Source organism: Marmota monax, unplaced genomic scaffold (assembly GCF_021218885.2).
Source record: "Marmota monax isolate L192 unplaced genomic scaffold, Marmota_monax_Labrador192_F-V1.1 WCK01_AAM20220418_F8-fsc00110, whole genome shotgun sequence".
Lineage (NCBI taxonomy): Eukaryota > Metazoa > Chordata > Mammalia > Rodentia > Sciuridae > Marmota > Marmota monax.
In genome coordinates this window covers 3,427,104-3,442,008 of record NW_026694633.1, presented here as the reverse complement: position 1 = coordinate 3,442,008, position 14,905 = coordinate 3,427,104, and the positions used below count along the sequence as shown (strand labels likewise).

The following is a 14,905-nucleotide window of genomic DNA, read 5'->3' as shown; positions in this document are numbered from 1 at the left end:
ACCTCTGCAGAGCAGCAGAACTACAGACTACGCTCCACTCCCACGCAGGTCATTGGACTGCGCGTTCTAGCCACAGCACGAGGATATCCCAGCTCCCCACCTCACCAGACACCCCAACGTGGGAAAATAGATGGACTCCATCTTGGAAAACCTTTCTCACCATATTTTGGTGGGTGTGGCTACCAGCACAGTTCTGTGACTGAACAGGTACCCAGTTTCCAACTTCCCTTCCCCCAGCTGTGATAACTCAGTATAGTAACTATCAGCACAAAATCAGCTCTCAGTTGAATAGGAGCACAATGCAGCCAGGGCACTGCCCACCTGGTATCCAGGGCAGAGGTCCCGAAGCTGAGACCTGATAAGCAAGAGAGAGGAGGGGCTAAAACCCAGGAGCAACTGAGAGAGACCAAGATTAGGAAAGCTCCAGGCAAGAGACAGAGAGCTCTAGTTTTCTCACACAGGTTACCTACACCACCCTGAGGGCAGGGACTCAAGCTTGGAATAGATAACTCCACCTACTGAAAGAGAAGAAAATGGAAGAGTATTTTTGTTGTTATTGTTTGTTTTGTTTTTTGTTTGTTTGTTTTCTTCTCTTCCATTTTATCCTCTTCCTTTCTCCTCTTCCCTTCCTCCTCTGGTCCTCACAACCCCAACATATGTGAAACTGAGAATTCTGCATGAAATAGAACTTTAAGAACTGAGTCACCAGAATAATATAATATAGAGGAATTGCATAAGCCCCCCCTTTTTATTTTTCTGTTTTTTATCTTTCTTTCCCTTTTATTTTTCTTCCTCCCTCTCTTCCTCTTTCAACATCCTAATTTTTACTTCTTGTAATTTTCTAAATACATATATGTGTTTGTTTTTATGTATTCTACTGACTTCCCTCATACTTGTCTACCCTAAATTACCTCCTGCCTATTCCCTGCTACTAACCCTCTTCATTAGAGTTCTCCTCCAAATTTCGTAAGTTATATTAACCCCATACCCTCACATCTTTCCCCCTTAACATAACGTCATACACCCGACCCCCAGTTCTCTGTCCGCCACCAGAAACTGTACATCTTTTATGAAACTACTGATTATATTTTAAATAATAATTGAATCCAACATTTCTAGACATTGAGAGTAACTATAAATGTCTTAATAACAATAATTTACTCATAGGTGATGTACTGTTGATACTGGGAACTGTCAACATTGTCCTTCCCCACAAAGGAGGGATCTTGGAACTATACAAGAGCACCACAAATATATAGGGTAAAAACAATAACATACCAGTCCCACAGAGTGGGAATGTAACGCAAAATAATAAAACAAATTAAAAACACAAATGAGAGCATCACCAGCAGAGTAGACAACTTAAAAGATAGGACATCAGACAACGAAGACAAAGTATATCATCTTGAGAAGAACATAGATAGCACAGCGAAAATGATAAGAAAACAGGAGCAGAACATACAAGAAATATGGGATAGGATAAAAAGACCAAATTTAAGAGTTATTGGGATAGAGGAAGGCACAGAGGTCCAAACCAAAGGAATGAGCAATCTGTTCAATGGAATAATATCAGAAAACTTTCCAGACATGAAGAATGAAATGGAAATCCAAATCCAAGAAGCCTACAGGACGCCAAATGTGCAAAATCACAACAGATCCACACCAAGACACGTTATAATGAAAATGCCCAACATACAGAATAAGGAGAGAATTTTAAAAGCCACAAGAGAAAGGAATCAGATTAAAATCAGGGGTAAAACAATTAGAAAAATGGCAGATTTTTCAACACAGACCCTGAAAGCTAGAAGAACAACATATTTCAAACAACATATTTCAAACTGAAAGATAATGGGTTCCAACCAAGAATCTTGTATCCAGCAAAACTAAGCTTCAGATTTGAAGATGAAATAAAAACCTTCCACTATAAACAAAAGTTAAAAGAATTTACAGCTAGAAAACTGGCACTACAAAACATCCTTGGCAAAATATTTCATGAAGAGGAAATGAAAAACAACAATGAAAACCAGCAGAGGGAGGTAGTACAATAAAAGAAATACTAATCAAAGAGGAAAACCAAGTCAAGTTAAATAACAAAAATAAACAAATATGGCTGAAAATACAAACCATGTCTCAATAGTAACCCTAAATGTTAATGGCTTTAACTCACCAATCAAGACATAGGCTAGCAGATTGGATTAAAAAAAAAGATCCAACAATATGCTGCCTACAAAAGACTCATTTCATAGGAAAAGACATACACAGATTGAAGGTGAAAGGTTGGGAAAAATCATACCACTCACATGGAGTGCGGAAGCAAGTAGGAGTCTCCATACTCATATCAAATAGACTTCAAGGCAAAGTTAATCAAAAGGGATAAAGATGGACATTACATACTGCTCAAGGGAACCATACACCAACAAGACATAACAATCATAAATATATATGCCCCAAACAATGGTGCAGCTATGTTCATCAAACAAACTCTTCTCAAGTTCAAGAGTCAAACTGACCAAAACACAATAATCTTGGCTGACTTTAACACACCTCTCCCATCACTGGACAAATCTTCCAAACAAATGTTGAATAAAGAAACTAGAGAGCTCAATAACACAATTAATAACTTAGACTTAACTGACATGGATAGAATATATTAACCAGCATCAAGTGGTTATGCTTTCTTCTTAGCAGCACATGGATCCTTCTCAAAAATAGACCATATACTATGCCACAGGGCAACTCTTAGCAAATACTAAGGAGTAGAGATACTACCATGCATTTTATCAGATCATAATGGAATGAAATTGGGAATCAACGACAAAATAAAGAATAAAAAATTCTGCATCACATGGAGACTGAACAATATGCTACTGAATGAACAATGGGTTACAGAAGACATCAAGGAGGAGATTAAAAAATTCTTAGAGGTAAATGAGAACACAGATACAACATAATAAAATCTCTGGGACACTATGAAAGCAGTACTAAGAGGAAAATTCATTGCATGGAGTTCATTCCTTAAAAGAAGAAAAAGTCAACAAATAAATGACCTCACACTACATCTCAAAGCCCTAGAAAAAGAAGAACAAATCAACAGCAAAAGCAGTAGAAGGCAAGAAATAATTAAAATCAGAGCTGAAATCAATGAAATTGAAACAAAAGAAACAACTGAAAAAAATCGACAAAACTAAAAGTTGATTCTTTGAAAAAAATAAATAAAATTGACAGACCCTTAGCCATGCTAACGAAGAGAAGGAGAGAGAGAACTCAAATTACCAGCATATGTGATGAAAATGGCAATATCACAACAGATACTACAGAAATACAGAAGATAATTACAAATTATTTTGAAACCTTATACTCTAATAAAATAGAAGACAGTGAAGGCATTGATAAATTCCTTAAGTCATATGATCTTCCCAGATTGAGTCAGGAAGATATACACAACTTAAACAGACCAATATCAAGTGAGGAAATAGAAGAAACCATCAAAAGACTACCAACCAAGAAAAGCCCAGGACCAGACGGATTCACTGCCAAGTTCTACAAGACCTTTAAAGAATAACTAATACCAATACTCTTCAATTTATTTCAGAAAATAGAAAAAGAGGGAGTACTTCCAAACTCATTCTGTGAGGACAATATCACCCTGATTCCAAAACCAGACAAAGACACTTCAAAGAAAGAAAACTTCAGACCAATATCTCTAATGAACATAAATGCAAAAATCCTCAATAAAATTCTGGCAAATCGAATACAAAAGCATATCAAAAAGATTGTGCACCATGATCAAGTGGGATTCATCCCAGGGATGCAAGGTTGGTTCAACATACGGAAATCAATAAATGTAATTCATCACATCAATAGACTTAAAGATATGAATCACATGATCATCTCGATAGACGCAGAAAAAGCATTTGACAAAATACAGCACCCCTTTATGTTCAAAACACTAGAAAAACTAGGGATAACAGGAACATATCTCAACATTGTAAAGACTGTCGACGCTAAGCCTCAGGCCACCATCATTCTAAATATGTTAGAGTCTCACTAAGTTGCTTAGGCCCTGGCTAAGTTGCTGAGGCTGGCCTTGAACCTGTCTCAGCCCCCAGAACTGCTAAGATTACTGGCACATGACACCATGCCTAGCCCTCAATTGAATCTTAAAACATCTCTACATCTTCTTTTAGACTACTCAATCTATATGTGCCAGGTCTAGACTTGAGGAGATTCATCTAACACTCTGACTTTTAATTGTCACGTATGTCATTTACTTGACTTGTTTTCTTTTTAAATCAAAGAGGCATTAAGTTCAGTTGCACTGAAGCTACTAAAAAATGTGGGTTTATCTTTCAGAAATATGCCTCCCCTTTTTCCCTCCACTGCATTTCAATAGCTCCCTCTTAGAACCAAACGTTTACAAATTACTGATCAACATAACAGAATGAGCAGAAATTATAAGACAAATCCTGAGAAAAAATAAGTCAGACACTATTCTCTCTCAAAGCAGTGTTCTCTAAAAGAATGATGGAACACCATGCAGAATTTTAAGTAGTCAGTTCTTTGCTAAATATTTACATGTCATGATTCCTAATACAAACTCATAAAGATATGAAAAAAATCAGCACAGAAAATACAAAAATCTCTTTCAAGTTATAAGTAGATCTCTGCTCATCTTTTTTTTTTTAATAAAAATCTTTTAACCTATATGATGGTTCCAAAAGTATATGCATGTGTGTTCACTACTTTAACCTGGACTTTTTGTTCGTTTTGGTGCTAGGGATAGAACCCAGGGCCTTGTGCATGCTAGGACTGTGCTCTACCACAAAGCTACATCCTCATACCCTGGCCTCTGCTTTTTGATGAGTGTAATTTGAAAGGGATTTGGGCAACTGGCAAAAACTGCTAACACATTTTATACAACCCGCCTGACTGGAGGCAACTCAACCCCCAGGCATGCTGATACCCTTTGTGCAGAAAAAGCTGACCCAGCATCCACCTGTATCAACTCATCCACTCAGCTTTGACATTCTCAGCAAACACCCTGTGCCTTTAGAGCAAAATAAATCCATACCCCCAAGAGAGAGAAAAGGAAGGCTTGTGATGACAACCAATTTACAAAGAATAAGGAAGTGTGGAAGGCTTTGAATCTAAAAGGACCTCTAGTACTAAACCTAAACCTATCTTCTGCCAAAAAATAAATAAAATAAAAAGCAAGCGACCAAAAAAAATAAAACCTCCGCAGGTAATAATGTTGTAACTTTTAAAGGAAAATGCTCAACATATTTTCATACCCATCACCCAGCTTCAACAATTAACAACTCATAACCAACTCCTCTCGTTCCCCCCATTTCTCTGCTAAAGCTCTCCCAAATTGGATTATTTTAAGGCATATCCCCAAGCCACATTTCAACTTCACTCAGTAACTAAAAGTTAAAGATTTTTTAAAGCCATAATTATGATGCCAATAATAAAACTAAAACCCATCAAATAACAAGTACAAATTTCTTCCACATCTCAATGTTTTAAAAGGTTCTTTCATCTAGTTATGGACCAGGCTACATGGGCAATGACCAGACAGACTCCATTTTACTCTGAGACTCCATGTCATGTAAGGAATGCTTCTCCCATGGGAACACCCCGCCTCTGTACCTATCAATAGTTGCTTAGCATAACATGTTTGCCAACACAAAATGGCAATTCTTATACAATATAAAATTGTTCCTTTTTTGCTTCCCATTTTTGTTGGACTATGTACCCTGTCAGAGATTGACTGTCCAGGTGTTAGCAACCATTCTTTAACTTGGACTTAACTAGGGTCTTTTTGACCCACTTCCCTTCTGCTTATGATCTCATGACGTTTGTTTATGGTTTTGAATGATAGCAGCAGCCACTTATTATTAATGTGGTTTTGGACTATATAGGTGTACTCAAACTCCAGGAGGGAGTAGAAGGGTGTAGATTTGCAGCCTGCCTCTTGGCCCACAGCCTAGTGAGTAAAGGCTCCCTCTTCTGCTTTAAGATAGACTCGGTGATTTATTATAATCTCACCATAACAATTTAATAAGGATACAATAAAGGCTCAGAAGATTTAACGCTGTGTTATGTCTCTCAAATCGTTTTCAAATCACAGGTACCCCACAGGAGCCAGGTGATTCCCAATAACTCTAATAACTCTATTCCCGGGATACCACATAGAAACGCTGATCATACATATGTAAATTTGTCTCTAAATTTATAAACAAAGCACACAAGAACCCATTTCCCCTGAAGAAACGTAACAATATCGACAGCCACCATTTACATGTCCTTTGCAATGGTGCGAGTTATGTCTGGGAGTTGAGCAACACCCAACCGCCTTACCGGAGCGTTTGCACAGTGGGGGACGAAGAAAGCGTGTTTCCTTCCTCTGAGGCCCGATGGGCGCAGCCGCCTCCCGAATGCGGGACCCTGCTTGCTGCCACCTCCCGAGACCACCTGCGCAGGTGAGAAAAAGTTGCTTCAGCCGCCGGGTTCCCGAAGACCGGCCCAGGTTATCTAGAAGGCATTGGGCTAGTAAGGCTGGTCATCAAGGAACCAGCCAAGGCGCTCTGTTCTCGGAGACCCGCCAGCACTGCAAAGCGCGGAGGCTTAATCCCCGCGCCCGGCGTGCGCGCGGACGCCGGCCGCAACGCCCCGCTCAGCAGCCGGCACGCAAAGTCTGCCCGAGCGAACGCCCGCGCTTGTGTACGGGCCCGCAATCACCTGAGAGTGCCCGGGAGGAGGCAGGAGTCACACCCCCGCGTTTCTCTGCCCTCACCTGTTTTCTAACGTTCAGAAGCCACTTCCCCGGGCTCCCTCAAACTCACCACAGACCCATCGCGTCCCACCCCGAGCCTGTAAGGCTCACGCTTCGGTGGCGTACTCCCGGGTCCCTCAAGTAGCAGAGAAAGCCCAGCCCTCCAAATCCTGTAAGGGAAATCCCTCCCCTCCCGACGCCGGGGAAGCAGCGCAGCACTGGGGCAGGGGACCCACCGGGACCTCGGGACGCCTCCCCGCCCCCGCACTCACCCGCGGCTCGCAGCTCGAGGTCGGCGTCGGGCTTACAGACTCCCAGCCCACAAGCGGCGAGGTCGCAGCCCAGGCACCTGCCGGGCCTGGCCCCAGGTGACTGCCCGAGGTAGGGGCGGGGCCCGCGTGCCCGCCCGCCCACTCCGCCCCTCCCTGGGCACTCCGGGGAGGGGAGGGGAGGGCAGGGAGCAAGGCCCCCAGATCCCACCGCGCCCAGCTGGCTCCAGACCCGGAAGGGCGGGCGTCCGCGCCCCGTCTAGGCTCTGAAGAGAGACAAGCCGGGTTTGCGGAGTGGAGGGGGGCGCCCCCTGCCGGTGGGGTGGCGAGAGGTGCCGGAGGCTGAGGCTGGCGGAGAGACATCCCTCAGTGTGCGGGATGCGGGAGCTGCTGGGAGCTTATTAAGAAGTCCTTTCCTTGGGGATGGGGTTTTTGCTCAGGGGTACAGCGCTTGCCTAGCAGGCATGAGGCACTGGGTTTGATCCTTAGCACCACATAAAAATAAATAAAATAAAAGGTATTGTGTCCATCTACAACTAAAAAAATATTTAAAAAAAAAAAAAAAAAACTTCCTGGCGCTAGGCCTTGAAGCCCCAGCTTAAAGAGTGCCCCAGGTTCCCCGCAGGCAGCACGGGCAGGGCAGCTCTCCATCACAAACTCTCAGTTAGCTAACAGTCACAAATTTACACTTTTGGCAGTTGTCTCCAGATGGAGCTTACACACAGGTGACAGAACCCAAGACTTTCATGCCACTAAAACAACTCTCAGTGATATTGTTAGGTGCAGGACAAGGTGAACAAACGTTAGCTGCAGGATAACCCACGCACTGAAACCCCCCTGTGTCTGGTTCTTTATCACCTGTTTGCGTCAAGTCTGAACACTCAACTCCACTCAAGGCTGAACACTGGACCCCCACCAGTGTGGTACAACAGAAACCCACATCTGACCCCTGCCCCATCTGCCTGAAGGCAGAAGATTACAGCCTTAGCAACTACTGTGTGATCCAATCATTGAACATCAACAAGACAGCTTGCAGACCCAGAGACCCCATTAGATTTTTGGCTATAAAAACTCCCTCCTGCCGGGCCCCCCTCTCTTGCTCTCTGTCTCCCTCTCTTGCTTTCGCTCTCCTTTGCTCTCTCTTTCTTCTCTTGCTCTCTCTCTTTCTTTCTCGCTCTCTTTTTCTCTTCTTTTGCACTGCTGCAATAAAGCAGTGGTCGCTCAGAGTTTTGTGGTCACTTTCCTTTCAGATATACTATGAATTCTTATTTTTAAATTAAATAGCTGCAAATAACACACATGTTACATTGCTTTTTGTGTGTCTACAGTGCTGATTTGCTGTAGACAGCATCTATGACTTGTCATTTGAAAATATAAAATATGGCACATATAAAATATGACAGTTGAAATATATAAAATATGGCACAGTTTCCTCCTGCTGCTGCTCATCTTCAAACAGAGCCTTAAATGAGGAGCCTGGATATCTCAACCCTGGAAAGAGCCTGGACTGGCCTTGTCAGGAACTCAGTAATGGCCCCAGGGAGCAGTAAGAACCCTGACAGAAAGAAGTATGGACTGCTAGGGGCATTAAGGAGGGGCTTCACTCATCTGAAGAGGTCAGAAAGGATATCCTAGAGAAGGGGTGAGATCCTGTGAATCAAGAAGTACTACAGGATTCACCAGAATTTGAGGTATTTCTGCCCAAATCCACGGGGGGGGGGGGGGGAATAAAGAGGCAGAGAGCCACAGAGTGTGTGTTCTCATAAAGGAATAGCAAGGGCTGTCAGTACTAGTGACAGGGAGAGAATAGGAGCTGAATTAGTGGTGGGTGTGGGGGTCAGATCATACTCCTAACACACATAACAGCCACCATCTGTGGAATGTATACTATAAAACAGGAGCTGGATGTACATCACTCCAAACTTCAAGATAGGATTATTATTTGCCTTTACAGGAGGGGAAAATGAAGTCCAGGAGGAGAGGTGCCTTACTAGTGACAGGACCTGGTCAGGGTGACTCTGAGGAGCTAGACTGAATTTACAGTGTCTTTCTCCAGGAGGATTCAGGAGGCTGTATTTGTCTTCAAATGCTCCCAGCATCCTCAACTATTTCCAAGTGCCCTCTGCTTTCCCTCCATTCCCAAAGCCTGTGTCAACAACTGTCCTCAGACTTCTTCAGTCTAGGGAGGGTGTGCACTTGGGGACATCTATGCATACCAGGTACCTCCCGAGGGGAACCCCATGGAAGGGGCTGGGTTGAGGGATTGTGGCAAAGACCATTCATTGCTTCCCACTTGTCTTGAGGGGGCAAATTGCAACATATGCAATTGAGGGGAGAAATAAAGAATGTACACGTGCTCCTGCCCCTTTCAATGCTTTATTCACTCAAATTACTCAATACAGTTTCACTCTATAGGTTCTTAATCAAGAAAATGACAATCCTTCATGCTAGGCACTGCAGTAGACAATCAATTCACAGCAAACAATTCTAGATTAATTCTAAGCACTGCAAAACACACTTAATCATGACAGGCTAATGACAGACATTCCCTCTGCATGCTAAGTTCAAAAGTCTTAATCCTTAGGCTTTATGTCCAGCAGTTGCACACTCACTTAGACTGCAGTGACCAGGTCAGGAACCAAGGCAGGCTTTTCCTGGCGTGGAGTGTATGACGGTTAAGGAAGGATCATAGGGAGAAGTTGTGGCTCTTACCAAGGTCCAGATGAGGCGATAGAGTTTGAGAGCAGTGAGGATCACGCAGAGGCTCAGGAAACGATGACAAGTGATGGGATGTCAGGTCCTCATCAGGCTCTCCAGCTCAAGTGCATCCTTGTTTTGGCTGGCTGAATCCCTGTTCATTAGCTCTATTATTTATACTAAATTTTGGGGCTTTTGACCCCCCTTTCAATTCTTATCAGCTACCACTGGATTTCTCCATGACAACATTTACTCTGGGGTCAGAAACATCTGGTCTAGTGGTCTCCACCTTGATCTTTCTTCGCCTTTCCCTCTTATCAGGCGAGGACAGCCTGCCAGGGGCTTCACTCTGTTTATCAGGGTGAGGGGAAGTAACTTGTATGAGGCCACACTGGAGGGCTCTGTGGGTGCCTGGTGAGACTGCAGGTTTCAAACTGGAGTATTTAAAATGGAGTTGCTTAGGCTCAGTCCTAAGGCCATCCTCACACCACTATTCATTCTTTCCTGTAAAAACAAAAGTGAAAGGCTGCGATTGTAGCTCAGTGGTGGAGTATGTGTGAGGTACTGGGTTTGATCCTCAGCACCACATAAAAATAAATGAATAAAATGAAGGTATTGTGTCCATCTACAACTCAATAAATAAACAAGCAGAAGTGAAGCTGAGCTCAAGGCTTCTTGGAACAAAGACTTCATTTCTCTGTTTCTCTTGCAATGAAATTTATCAACAATGGTCCCCAGAACCCCTAGGAATCCACCATTGAGTAACACTTTGAGGCATCGTCTCCTCTTGCCACATCCCTAATTGGTCAGATTAATCTTTCTTCATCGGATAAACATTACTAACTGCCTCCTTGATAATCTTCCCCTCTTAACTTCTAAGTGAATTAGGTTTCATCCAGGAAGATTGTGTACCAAACTAAAGTACTCACCTTCCCAGAGGTCATCACTGAGGTGGTCACAGGACTCTGACCAATGAGATGTAGAAACAGAGGTCACATGACATGATTCTGACCAATGAGACATAGGAGGAAGTCCTGGCAAGGCTTTTGCTTTACTGATGCAAATATTGGTCCTTTGACTTTCCTGTTTCCTGCTCTCAGGCTGCAGGTGGAGTAGTAATCTTAGGCCATAGGGCAACACGCAAGAGAGAAGAAGTGGCACCCGCTCTGGACAGGTCTTGCTTCAGCCTTCTTATTACAAGAGAAAAATACCCTCCTTGCTTATTTAATGCACTCATAGTCTGGGTTTGTTACATGCAATTCAATGCATTCCCAAGAGGTGAACTGTTCTTCCCAACGAAAAGCCTCAAAAATCAATCTAGCCAGCCTAACACCACAGGGTAGGTTTTGGCATCAGACAGCACCGGTTTGAGTTTCAGCTCTTTGGTTTATGTTAGTTAATCACCTTGGGCAAGTTTGTGAAATTAGATTATATGTTATAAAATTAGAAGCTACATAAAAGCACAAGAATAATGCCCGGCATATGGGGAATGATTAATAAATGATCATTGAGATAATTTTTTTAAAAAAATTTTTAGTTGTAGGACACAATACCTTTATTTTATTTATTTACCTGGTACTGAGTATCAAATTCAATGCCCCCATGCATGCAAGGCAAGCACACTACCACTGAGCCACAACCCCAGCCCCACATTGAGATAATTCTTATCTACCAGTTTTGAGCCTCCACAAAATATTTTCCTGGCAAATATGTAAATTCCAAATCACACATTCATTTCCCATTTTCACTTCTTAGACAAAAGTTTATTCCTTTTCATATTTTAGACACTTTGGAACAGGAAACTCAATCTTAAAGTTTAATAAAAATCACCCCTTTGCCTAACATCTTTTTTCTTAATTTCCTTGACTATACCTGCTCTCCAAAACCTTTAAAAAGGAGAACAATAGTAGCATATGCTTTGTTTTGACTAGTCATATTGTCTTCTGTTACTGGACATTGAGGTTCTTTCTAGTTTCTCTTGATTATAGAAAACATTCTTGAACATCGTTGTCTCCACACTTTTTCCCTTTTGTGCAATCTGACCACTTCTCCCCACTCCACTGCTTTCCCCCAGGTCCAAGCTGCTATCTGTCTCTTGATAGGGTGATTGAAATAGCCTTCTGCATGGTTCCAACATTTGCCCTGGCCCAACCCATTTGCAATACAGCTGCTGGAACAGCCATATGAAAATGTGGATCAAATGATATCTGTCTGCTCGAAACCCTGAAATGGCTTATCACTCACACAGAGTTAAACCTAGAGTCTTCACTGTGGCCAACAAAGTTAGATGTCTACCCCATTGCCATTACCTCTCTGAACCATTTCTTTCCATTTCCCATTACACCTTGCTCCAGCCACCCTAGCTTCCTTGCTGATTTTTAATAGATGCTAGTTAGGATTCTACTGCAGGGCCTGTGCACTTGCTGTTTCCTCTTTTTTAAAACTTTCTTCTTCCAAATACCACATAACTTCATCCCTCAGCTCCTTTAGGTCTCTACTCAGGCGTGACTCTTCCCTGACCACCAATCTCAGATTACAAAGTGCCTGATACCTCCCTGTCCCCTACCTTGCTTTTTCTTTTCAGTTAACACTCTTTGCTTTATAATGTACTGTACCTAATGTTTTTGCTTTCTCTACTAGTTTCCTTGCACTCTAATACCCCAGGATGTGAGTTTGAAGAGGAAATAGATTTTTGTTTTGTTCATTGCAGTCTCTAGCACCTAACAGAATATTTAATAAATACTTGTTGAATGTATGGAAGTTTGTTTAATATCAGACAAGTTCCCAGAAGCATAATTTCTGGGTCACAGGGATTCATATTTAAATTTTTCATCAAAATTGCCAAACTGCCCTTTCAAAAGTTTGGAAACATCCCTGCCCACTATGGATGAGCATCCATCCACTTAACACTTGGACCATATACATCTTTCTTAAATTTTACATGAACAGTTTATCATTTCATTCCCAATGACAAACATTCCAGCTATTTAAACAGATTTTTTTTAAGGGAAACCCAGAATCTTTGAGAAGACCAGAGAGGAAGGCTTAAATCTGAGGACAGGAACAATGCCAAGCCATGTCTTCATGGCTGCTCCAAAGACAGCCCTGCTGCTGGAGACTTTTGGCCCAGGTATCAAGCCTGTCCTTCTAGACCACCTGGTTGGTCATTTACATCATCAGTGTCAACCCTGCAACTCATTTTGCTCTGTGATTATAATTCTTGTTATAGTTTCCCTTGGTTTGATATTCATTTATTTATTTAATTAAAAAAATTTTTTTAGTAGTAGATGGACAGAATGCCTTTATTTTATTTGTTTATTTTTATGTGGTGCTGAGGATCGAACCCAATGCCTCACACGTGCTTGGCAAGCGCTCTTCCGCTAAGCTACAGCCCTAGCCCTAGTTTGATATTTAAATGGAATCAGTAGTCACCACCAAATGTATCAAGGCAGTATCCTTCCCATTCTTGAAAATTATTTTTATCTTAAGCTGTCTCTTAGTTGTCTAGATTTTGCAGATACATTTTCCCAAGGGTTGATGAGAGCCCTTTTGTCTAAGTTCTCTCTTCCCTCATACCTATTCCATATATTATTCTAATATAATCGATGATTAGAGGTAATCACTCTTTTCTTTACCTCTTCCTCCTATATTTTCTCAAGCCTAACTTTCAAGTCCTTGATTCTTTTCTCGGACATATTTACTTCTTACTGCTTCTCCTGTGACTTTCATTTCCAAAATGTTTTTACTGTTACATATCATTTCTTTCCTGGCTAATACCAGTTTACATCACCTTCCTCTCTTCTCTCTCATTTCTCTTGCTAAAGCTCTTTCACAAAAAAACTTATAGGTTCCTTTTGAATTCTTTGCAAGCAAAATACGTTTTTCTTAAATGTTCTTCTATTACTGTCACTTTTTTTTAGTTGTACTATGCACATGACTTGATTGCATTATTTTTGTGTTTGACTCATCTCTGCATCTGTATTGTATCTAGATCCTTTGTTCTTTTATTCAGAAACAATTTGGAGTGGCTCAGTGGAGTGATTTGGAGTAGTTGGCAGTTTCAAAATGAAAATGTTGCCTCTGGACATTCTATATTGCCCTTTTTTCTCAGTGGGAGTTTCCCTCCTGGAGAGAAAGTTACCTAAGTAGGAGGTTGCTGTGGTCAACTGAAAAGATTCCTAGATAATAGATATTTTGGCTAGTGACTTTTTTTTTTTTAACTTTGCTTAATGAACTCTGCTGTGCACCTACACAGCCAGTTTTGGTTTCCACTTTCTTCTCCCTCCCCCTCCAAACAACTTCACTGAGTTAGAATCCAGACCCCAGGGAAAATAAAAATGATTTGTAAATTCAGTTGTATCATCAGCTGTCCCTTCCTTATCTTCAGTTCCCACTTTCCTCTTGATCTTCCCATGATCCTGTGGCTGTTACGTATGTTGTGTGTTGTTTTTAATGACTTTAAACATGGGTGTGGTTCTTCTTGTTTCATGTGGACTGCTTTACTTAATACTTAGAACTGTCCCACATTTCATGACCCCTGTTGTATAGATGAGGAACCCATAGCGCAGAGGTTAAATAACTTGCCCAAGTCACACAGCTCATAAATAATAGCACCCGGATTTGAGTGACTCAAGCCTCCACTCACTATCATATTTTTGTAAGTAAAGAATCTCTGAGAAACTGCCAATATGCTTTCCACTCATTAACTATACTATGATCTGGAGAGACACACTTCTTCATAGCCTGGGTTTTGGAGATTATAGTTATTTCCTTGTTTGTAGATGAATTTGTCTAACCTTTTCATTGTTAGTGTTCTTTTGTTTGTGTCAGTGGATTTCCTAGACAAACCAGTTTATACCCATTGTACTTCAGCTTTTGCCAGTGATGCTAAGTAGCATATTTTCAACTACATTATAAAGTAGATGTTAACTCCTTACCCTGTGTTCTTTAAGGTTATTTTGTCCATTGCAGTAACCACTAATCCCATATTGTTATCAAGCCCATTTTAAGGACTAGTCTAAATTGAGTTATGCTGTAACTATGAAATGCACACTGCATATCAAAGACTCAGCACAAAAGAAAGAATGTAAACTATCTTGATAATAATTTTTATATTGACGACATATTGGGATGATAATATTTTGGATGCATTCGGTTCAATAAA

The 14,905-nt window shown here is 41.5% G+C and overlaps 1 protein-coding gene across 3 annotated transcripts in view; it reads right to left on the bottom strand.

The window, feature by feature from the left end:
• The window catches only part of Gpr160 (G protein-coupled receptor 160), a 63,154-nt gene extending 55,881 nt beyond the window's left edge, over nucleotides 1–7,273 (bottom strand). Inside the window, exons 1-2 of one of the 3 annotated variants that reach the window (XM_046422975.2) lie at nucleotides 7,048–7,273; nucleotides 6,361–6,474 (exon numbers count right to left, since the gene is read on the bottom strand). The gene's annotated coding sequence lies outside the window, so the exon portion shown is untranslated. Of the gene's footprint in view, nucleotides 1–6,360; nucleotides 6,475–6,796; nucleotides 6,930–7,047 lie in introns of those variants that run through there. The other 2 variants (XM_046422976.2, XM_046422977.2) reach the window with 2 other exon arrangements.
• Between the last annotated feature and the right edge of the window lie 7,632 nt (nucleotides 7,274–14,905).